This window comes from Parasteatoda tepidariorum, chromosome 9 (genome assembly GCF_043381705.1).
Source record: "Parasteatoda tepidariorum isolate YZ-2023 chromosome 9, CAS_Ptep_4.0, whole genome shotgun sequence".
Lineage (NCBI taxonomy): Eukaryota > Metazoa > Arthropoda > Arachnida > Araneae > Theridiidae > Parasteatoda > Parasteatoda tepidariorum.
In genome coordinates this window covers 22,178,770-22,187,328 of record NC_092212.1, presented here as the reverse complement: position 1 = coordinate 22,187,328, position 8,559 = coordinate 22,178,770, and the positions used below count along the sequence as shown (strand labels likewise).

The following is an 8,559-nucleotide window of genomic DNA, read 5'->3' as shown; positions in this document are numbered from 1 at the left end:
CCTATTGCCCTGTATGATATAGCAGGGTGCGTAGCTTTTATAAAAAGTGCTTATAGGTGCTTATATTCGATTTTCGTTTTTTAAAAGTCCTTAAAGGTGCTTTTTTTCATTGGGTGTTTTTAAAAAGTGCTTAATTTTCTCTTTTTCAAAATGGATTTTTCCTTTACTATGTTTATTTTCGCTTCGAAATATGAAAAAGGACACAGTTCACACTGTTCTATTCAACGTTTTCATAATTAATTCAACTCTATCTATTTCGGTGTATAGTCAGTCCGTAGCGTACGAAGACGCCATTCGTTTTACATGATTCAAAATTTCATGATTTTCGACAATTGTCAAAAACAATCCCAAAAGGTGGTTTTTTTTTTTTTTTTGACATGACGGTTAAAACAAGGTAAATCCGTCTATTGTCAAAAACTTTCCAACTCTGCCTAATTATCATATTTTTTGAAGTGCTTAAAAATATTTTTTAAGTGCTTTAAAAGTGCTTAGAAGGTGCTTATTTTTTGTTGAATCATTTGACTACGAACCGTGTGTAGCTATGAATCACACATAAAGCGTGATTTTTACGTTGGTATCATTTAACTACAATCCGTTTCGGCCTCCCGAGTGCTGACATCAGTATCGTATGAAAGCACCAATCGATATGTTGGATGAACTACTACTCGTATGTTTGCATGTACGCACACTGAGCCAGGCTCTTGAAAAGAATTCCTACACCAACACATGCAATTCGCGGCCTTTTGCCAAATACTCCCGATTTCAGGCTTTATCTCCTGTATTCTGAAATCGAACCGCAAATCTCTCGGAATTCTTGTTGATCAACAACTTTACACAGGGCTTCCACGGATCAGGGCAAACCTGGAAATTGTCAGGGAATTAAATTTTAACTCTTAAAAAGCAGTGAAAAGTTGCAATATTTTACAATAAAACTGGAAAATTCTTATTTTATAACTAGAAAACAACCACTCTTAGAATTTTTAGTAACAGTAATCAGTTACCATGGGTCTGTTTAGAAGAAATTTGGGTCCGTTAACGGACCCTTCACAAAATATCTTTTCATGAAAACGGACCCTTCACAAAATATTTTAACTTAAAAACGGACCCGTTTGGGTCCGTTTACCGACCTTTGAAGGGTCCCGCTTTGTGAATTTGTGTAAATAGGGTCCGTTATTGCAAAAAAACTTTTTCTAGGAGTTTTTAAATTGTAAAAACATACAAGATTATGCGCAACACTGCAAAATTATAATTAAAAAAATTAAATTTTAAAAAATAAACAGCAAATGCAGCTACTAAATTAGCGATGCAACATACAAATATTTGGTATTTAGCCTATACTGCTGAACGAGAATATTCATTTCGGGCGAATAAAGGAAGAAGCGTCTGCAGAAGACAAAATTTAGTTTGTTTACTTTTGTCTTTCTCCCCCCCCCCTTCCTGGGAAGAGTTTATTCGATTAATAAAACAATAATGAAGATAAACAAGTTTGTGAAGGGTCCGATTAAAAGATAAATTATTTTGTGAAGGGTCCGTTTTTAAGTTAAAATATTTTGTGAAGGGTCCGTTTTCATGAAAAGATATTTTGCAAAGGGTCCGTTAACGGACCCAAATTTCTTCTAAACAGACCCCTGCTAATTGAAAAATAAAACTTTATTTTCTTCATAATTACTTCCCTGGTAAAGTGCCATTGTTTACGTCGTGTTACGTTATCTTTTTGCCCTGTTCTATATTTAGATCAGTATTACAATCCTTGAGCTTGACTTGGGGGATCGTTCACTGATTGCATATTTTCATGTGGGTCCAGGGCAGTCAATAATCACAGAACTTTATCAACTCGAAATTCTCTCTCCTTATAATTTATTTGATTTAATAACAAAAAAATAACGATTTTTAAAAAATAAGAGTTCGTATATGAAGAACCATCCACTAACTGCATGAGACTTTTTAGTATAGTCTATTTTTTACTTGATTCGTTATTAAAATTTTTTATCTGTATAAAATTGAGTTATTTTATGAAGATAAAAAAAACGCTATATTAAGAGACAAGATGTAAAAAAACAAGTTTAAATTGAGGATCCTTTCACTTATTTAATATTTAGCAAATTCAGTAAGAAATCTTAAGTGATTCAAATGTGTCATACAGAAAAATTTAAATCAAGTCTTTATCATTTGTTTTAAAAGCATTTGAAATTAGCAATTCAATTATCACAGATTTTTCAAGTGTAACGAATAAATTAACTTCTGACAAAAATGTTTAGCTGCAATATTCTTTATCTTTTAATTTCAAAATTATTTGAGCCTTTTTTTAAATCATTTGTTTAAAAAAAGTATTGGATTACAGATTTTATTAATTTATAAGTGCGCCGTTCGTCATTTACATCTGTATTATGAATTTATACAGGTTTTCTTTGTGCGTCAAATTTTCTACATCAGCGATTTATAATTTTTTTTTCCGGTTACGGAACTCTTAAATAATCAATCTTCTTTCAGCGGAACCCGGACTTTATAAATAAAGTTTATAAAGGTAACAGCTGTTAAAAATTGTTATTAGCGAAATTAATCTCTGAAGAATTATTTTATTTTGTTTTGAAAAACGAGGTAGGCAATACAATATTTAATATTCAGAATTTGTTCAATTTATAGAAGAATAGTTTTCAGAAATATTGTGTTTTCCTTTAAAAAGTGCCATTTTCTTTTGATTTTAATTGAAATAATTTCATAAAGGCAACCGAAAAATTAAGTAAATAGTGAATTATAGCAGGGGTCAGTCCAGACATTTTGTGAAAGGTCCGCTTTTGTAATATTGTGAAAAAATTACTCGTAATTTGTGAATATAAAATAAGCGTTAAGTCGCATTCTTTCAACCAGGGTCCTGTTTTGCGAATTCGTGCAAATAGGGTCCTGTTATGGCAAAAAACCTTTTCAAGGAGTTTTTAAATTGTAAATGGATTCAAGATTATGCTCAACATTGTAAAAGTTTAATTAAGAAAAAATTTCAAAAATAAACAGCTATTGCTGCTACTAGATTAGAGATGCAACATACAAATATTTGGTATTTAGCCTATGCTGCCAGGGGTCTGTTTAGAAGAAATTTGGATCCGTTAACGAACACTTCACAAAATATCTTTTAATTAAAATGGACCCTTCACAAAATATTTTAACTTAAAAACGGACCCTTCACAAAATAATTTATCTTTTAATCCAATTTTTTCAAATCCACTAAGTTGCGAGTAGATTTTTTTCAAATATGAACTTTTCTCAATAAGTCTGCTAGGAACCCTTGATCCCTAAAGCAGAAGTGGTAAAAATTGCGACGTTTCGTACTTTTGACCTTATAAAAAAAATAGTTCATGTTTATTGCAGAATTATTTAAATCCACTTCCTGTCAAAGAATGTATATTCACGTTATAATGTATGCGGGCAATTTTTTTAAAACTATTTAGACAGATGCATGTAATTTGATATTAGCCAATTAGAGCTCCTTTAGTTTTTGAAATAAAATTATTCGCCATTTTGAAAAATTGTTTTAATTTAATGGGTGACAGTTGTTCATTTACTTTGTTGATGTTCGCAGAACGTGTGTCATTAACGCAAGTCTTATTACAAAAAATAAAATAAAATTCTGTTCCTTGGCCACTGGTTTGAAATTAAAACTTTCAGTAGTTTATACTTTAACTATGGCTTTTTTTTACTTTGTTTTATTTTATTTTTAAAGAAAATGAAAGAATTTTGAAAAGCCCTCTTTAACTCAAAGTGAAGATTTAAAACAGCCACGGCAGTTTTAAAATTATATGCTTATAAAAATGGCAATTATAAAAAATTTTTGCAAGTTATTCGGATAAATGCGTTTTGTATAACAACAGAACCTTCGTTCACTTAAAATTTGCAAGACAAAACTATTAACGTTTATATTTAATTTCTCAATAAAATTTTTTAGTGCTGCCGTCTTTGAATTAAATTCATAATTATTTATAAACACTTGGAACAAGTTCCGCTCCAATTACTTCGTTTTGTTTCTTAATCAATACAGCTAATGAAAATTAGAATGATATATGATCATGAGCCGTGATCGTATAGTGGTTAGTACATTGCGTTGTGGCCGCAATAACCCAGGTTCGAATCCTGGTCACGGCAATTCTTTTTAATGGATATAATTGTGACTTTTTGCTAAGAAAGTGTTTTTAGTAGCCATTATTTATAGGAATCTGAAACGCTAAGCACATTAACTTTAGCTTGTAAAAATAATAACATTTTTGTTTCTCAATGGAGAACGTTTCTGCAAGAAACATGGAACTTTCTACGACTATGTTGCTGTGATTCTACCACTAAAATGTGATTTTTTTTTTATTTGTTTCATTTTGGTTTCATTTGGAAGATTAAACAGACTTCACATAGTATTTTATCTTGAAAAATTGTTCTTTTGGCAAACGTTGCCAATGATGTCTATGATTCTTAGTTTTAAAGTTATAATTTATTTTTTATTTTTTCGAGAAGAACAGGACTTTATTTCATTTTTCACAAAAACGGACACTAAACGCAAGGTTCGAACTATTGAATTTCCTGCTTTTTCACAAAATTAAGAACCAATTTTCTCAAAATCACAAAATTAGGCATAAATATTTCATAAAAAAAGGACTTTTCTCTAGAAGTCTGCTAGGAATCATTGGTCCCTAAAGTTGGAAGTGGTCAAAAATGTGTTTTTTCGCACTTTTGACCGTTTTGACGAAATTATCTAAAGTGTGAGGTAGCAGCTGATTGAGGAATTTTTAGTTTTCAAAATTAAATTATTCACCATTATTTTAAAATATCCTAATAATTTTAATGGTGATAATTGTTTATATAGATTGTTGATATTCACAGAAGATGTGTAATTAAAATAGGTGTTATTACAAAACATAAGATATAATTCTGCTCAAAAACCCGGGTTTAAAATTAAATCTTTGATTTGATTAAACTATAGCTCTTTTTTAATAGAAAAAAAACTCAATGTTAATTATTTTTCTTTCTTGAAGAACACCACCCCTAATTAAACTCAAAGTGAAGCTTTAACACAGCCGTAGCAGTTATATTAAAGTTGATGATTATAAAAATGGTAGGTTTAAAATTTTTTACAAAATATTCATCATAACGCTTTATTTTAAATCGTTAAATAAATCCTTCGAAGAATTGCAACGAAAGTTTCACATTTTCAAATGCATTCGTACTTCCGAATGTTTCATAGCAAACGCACCATACTTTAACTTAATTTAAAAATTCCATTACTTGAAGTTTCAAACGTGAAAATTTGAAGTTTTTTTTCTTCTTCCCCCAGTTTATGCCATAAAATGTTTGAGTTTTTTTTAGTGCTGCCATCTCTGAATTAAAATCACAACTATTGGAAGAACCCTTGAACAAGTCTCGCTCCAATTATTTTATTTTGCTTCTTAATCAAATCCTGCTAATAGTAATTAGAATGGTTCGAATCATGAGCCGTGATCGTATAGTGGTTAGTACATTGCGTTGTGGCCGCAATAACCCAGGTTCGAATCCTGGTCACGGCAATTTTTTTTAAATTATAATTGCGACTTTTCTTTTTATTACGTAATCAGGAGTCTGTCCAGACATTTTGTGAAAGGTCCGTTTTTCGTGAAATTGTGAAAAAATTACTCACATTCTTTCAACCAGGGTCCGCTTTTATGAATTTGTGCAAATAGGGTCCGTTATTGCAAAAAAAAAATTTTTCAAGGAGTTTTTAAATTGTAAAGACATACAAGATTATGCTCAACACTGTAAAATTATAATTAAAAAAATTAAATTTTAAAAAATAAACAACAATTGCTGCTTCTAAATTAGAGATGCAACATACAAATATTTGGTATTTAGCCTATACTGCTGAACGCAGAATATTAATTTCGGACGAATAATGGAAGAATCGTCTGCCGAAGACAAAACTTAATTCGTTTACATCCATCTTTCTTGTTTTCTGCCCTGGAAAGGGTTTATTCGATTAACAAAATAATAATGAAGATAAACAAATTTGTGAAGGGTCCGATTAAAAGAAAAATCATTTTGTGAAGGGTCCGTTTTTAAGTTAAAATATTTTGTGAAGGGTCCGTTTTTAAGTTAAAATATTTTGTGAAGTGTCCGTTTTTATGAGAAGATATTTTGTGAAGGGTCCATTAACGGACCCAAATTACTTCTAAGCAGACCCCTGGTAATATGTTTTAGTAACCATTATTTTTGGGAATCCGAAACGACCTAATTCGGGATATTAACATAAGACGTTTTTAAAAGTAATTCAATTTTTTTTTGTTTCATTAATTTTAGCTGTTACATTGCCTAAAACACGTATTCAAAAATTAGATAATAATGAAAAATCGATCCCCCCCCCCTGAAACATATTGGTGTGTTAAATCAAAAGTGTAAAATGTCAGAAATAATTTTTACTTTAATTAATAGAAGTCATCAAATTATAGTTTTTTAAATTTTCTTTTATAACTCTATTTCTGTTAAAGATTAGCAACCTTGCAGCTATGGAACTTTCTATAATACCATAAGCTGTACAGCTTTAACTCCTTTGTAGCTACAGCGCTTCTAACCGAGGAATTATTTTTTTAATATTAGAATCCTTGTAGCTGTGATTTTATTGTTAATAATATTAGTACCCTTGTAGCTGTAAAACTTATTTTTATTTATAGCTTTTTTATGGCTGTGGAGCAAGTTATAGCATTTTCAAATTTCATAGCAAGTTTCAGTTATAGAATTTTTGTAATGGTGGAACTATTTTTTAATTTTAGCATCCTTGTATTGTAGCTTTGTAATTTATCTTAATATTAGCACCTTTCTAATATGGATTGGAACTTTTTATAATATTAATTAGCCCCTTCGTTGCTGTGTAACTATCTTGTATTTAATCTAAGCACTCTTGCTGTTGTGCAACTTTTTTTGGTATCAGCATCTTTCATATCAGTGGGACTTCTTTTTAAATTAGCAAACTTATAGCCATGGAACTTCATTCTAGCTCTCTCTTAGGAATGTTTAATGTTTAGCCGAAATTTTTTAAATTTTATCTTGTAATGTAAATTAGATACTTTTTTTTAAATTAGGAACCTTTAAAAAAAAAACATTCTTTAGCCACTTAGTAGCTGTATATTTTTGTTAGTGTAAGCAGTTAATTCAATAAATTTATTTAGAAGTTAATTCAAGAAATTTATAAATGTAATTTTTTTTTTGTTGATATTAGCCTTTTGCTACCTGTAGCTATGGAACTTTTTTATTAGTATTAGTTAGTACCCTTGTAGTTGCGGAAATTGTTTTTTATACTAGTGTCTTTGTAGTTATGAATTCGGTTGGATCATAATATTTATTTTAGCTCCATTATAAATTAATGGATTTATTATTGTTTTAAGTTTTATTATTTTATTTTTTATCTAAAGATTATTTGTTTTATGAAATCGAGATTTTTTATTAGAACCATTTTAAATTAGAGCTAAAAGAAATTTTCACTTGTTTAATGTCTAATAAATAATTATTCTTTGTTTATTGTCTAATAAATAAATATTCTTTATTGCCCAGTGGTAGTTAATTACAATTTGGACCATTGTCGGTCAGTTACAATTTTTTGTTACTGCTAATTATTTATCATCTACTTATTTCAGTTACGATCTAGTTTTTTTTTTTTTTTTTTTTTAGTGTAACAAAGTTACTTTTAATTTTCTAAATTTATTTAAATGGGGTCCTGTTGTTAAGATTTTGTGGTTACGATCTGATCTGATTAAGATCTAAGTTATGATTAAGATCTGATCCCAAGATTTTTGAGTTACTTAGAGCAGCCGGAGTCTGTCCAATGCTAATTGATTAAAAGTTAATTTTTGAGTTCACAATCACAAAGCAAAAGCATCGAACAAAAGTAGCAGATCGCTGTAATTGTTTATGCCTTATAAATTTTACTTTTTTTTAATATTTAACAATTGAACCTAACGTTTGTTTAAAATTAATGAAAGAGATAATTAAATATTTTTCTGAAGGACGATCCAGCCTTTTTTACAGGGTTCTTAGCGTTTTTAAAAAGTGCTTAAAGTTGCTTATTTTCGATTTTCGTTTTTTAAAAGCCAAGGTGCTTTTTTCATTGGGTTTTTTTAAAAAGTGCTTAATTTTCCCAAAAAGTGCTTAATTTTCCCTTTAGGGAAAATTAAGCAATTTTTAAAAACACCCAATGAAAAAAAATTATTGATTCCCCCGCATAAAAATACCCCGTTTTTATGCGGGGGCTTTTAAAAAACGAAAATCGAAAATAAGCAACTTTAAGCACTTTTTAAAAACGCTAAGAACCCTGTAAAAAAGGCTGGATCGTCCTTCAGAAAAAAAGCAAGCTTTTCGCAGTGTTCCATTCAACATTTTCACAATTCATTCAACCACAATCTATTTCGGCATATTGTCAGTCCGTAGCGTTTCAAAACAACATTCGTTTTACATTCAAAATTTCATGATTTTTGACAATTGTCACAAACACTGCCAAATGGTTTTTTTTTTTTTTTTTTTTTTTTTTTTTTTTTTTTTTTTTTTTTTTTTTTTTTTTTT

The 8,559-nt window shown here is 29.5% G+C and overlaps 1 protein-coding gene and 2 non-coding genes across 3 annotated transcripts in view; all 3 read left to right on the top strand.

Moving 5' to 3' along the window:
- LOC107440959 (RNA-binding protein 47-like) overlaps nt 1-8,559 on the top strand; it is a 45,209-nt gene that overhangs the window by 16,471 nt on the left and 20,179 nt on the right. The window lies entirely within an intron of this gene.
- TRNAH-GUG (transfer RNA histidin (anticodon GUG)) lies at nt 4,063-4,134 on the top strand. The gene has a single exon. It is a non-coding gene; the product is annotated as a tRNA-His (tRNA).
- On the top strand, nt 5,469-5,540 carry TRNAH-GUG (transfer RNA histidin (anticodon GUG)). Its single transcript has one exon. It is a non-coding gene; the product is annotated as a tRNA-His (tRNA).